Below are 1,428 nucleotides of genomic sequence, written 5' to 3' on the forward strand. Positions count from 1 at the left end.
GTGGGGGGGTGATTGGCGGGGTGTGGGACATGAGAAGAGCAAATCCTTTGAGAATTGAGACAGGGGCCAAGTGGTGTGGGGATCCAACTATCTCATCTTCTTCTTTGGTGACCCTAGAGGAGATCCCTTTGAGGAAGCGTCACCCTCTCAGGATGCCCAAAAGGGGCATCAGCTTCGACTATTGATCGGGCTTCTGGCCACCCTCAGAGCTTTCCTATGGAGTTGCAGTGAGGAGAGGGGGATCCGGAGCCAACACGCCTGAGGCTGAAGCTGAGGCTTCTCTCTGATTGTCACCTAACTATGAACAGCGGCTCTGAGTTGTGGTTCCCTAATCTTGACAACCCCGGGAATGTGGGTGTCAAGGGTCCAGCTTCAGCTTGCTCAGTAGGAGGCTGTTGGATGGGAAGACTGCTGCCAGGAGGCTGAGCTGAGTCCTCAACTGGCTTCCCTAAAGGGAATTACTTTAGATCTGAATTGAGAGGAAAATTCAGTGCTACTCCTCGGTTTTGTAGTCTTAATATTGACTATCTCAGTCATCTGGGAAAGCCTGATAGGAATTAGGGATTATTTTGTAGTTTTGTAACCAACTCTTGTAGTACTAGAAGTTTTAATGCAGTGATGAAACTTTTGTGTCATACAGCCCTGCTTTTCCCGATCTGCCTTGGACATTAAACATCTTTCCAAAAGAGACTCTGAATCCCTTCTGAGGGGGAAGCCCTAGACAGGAAGGGGGACGAGCATTTGTCGGGAGCCCCTGGGGTTTCTGGAGTAGGGAGATACCATGATCAGCCGTGCCCTTTAGGCAAATCACTGACGGTAAAAGAGAAGGTGGACAGGAGTGGGGAGAGATGGGAGGCAAGGGGAGAAACGGGCCCGAAGGCTGTGGCGGTCGCCCATGTGGGACACATCAGGGTCCGTAAGAGGATGATGGAGACACTGGGATCTCTGGTGGGCGGCGGGGAGGGTCGCCCACACCCCTGGTCCCGGTTCCTGGGCCGCCCTTCTCCCCTGGGAGCCTTTGGGCTTCGGAGATTTAACTGGGTGTGCCCACCGAGTCTGGGGTGATGAGGTAATGGAGGCCAGCTCAGGGAGGGCCAGAGCCCCGTGCTGTGCTGTGCTGTGCTGCCGCCGCCGCCGCCGAGCAGCCCCCGAAACACGGGAGAGATGCAAGCACAGGCAGGCGTAGACAGAGGCGGGTACCGACAGCGTGCGGTCCCCTCCCCCGGAAGTGGACCCGAGCCAGCAGCCCGGCAGCAGCGGCCTCCGGGGCGGGCGTCCCTGGCGAGCATGCGCCTCGGCCTGCCCCCGCCCCGCCCCCGGGCTAGGCGGGAAGGGCCGGCCGAGCATGCGCAGGAGCGACCCCGGCCGGCCGAGCATGCGCGGGAGCGACCCGGCGGCCGCCTCCCTCGGGACCCCGGCCGGCCGCGC

This window comes from Macrotis lagotis, chromosome X, assembly GCF_037893015.1.
Source record: "Macrotis lagotis isolate mMagLag1 chromosome X, bilby.v1.9.chrom.fasta, whole genome shotgun sequence".
In the NCBI taxonomy this organism is placed as follows: Eukaryota; Metazoa; Chordata; class Mammalia; order Peramelemorphia; family Peramelidae; genus Macrotis; species Macrotis lagotis.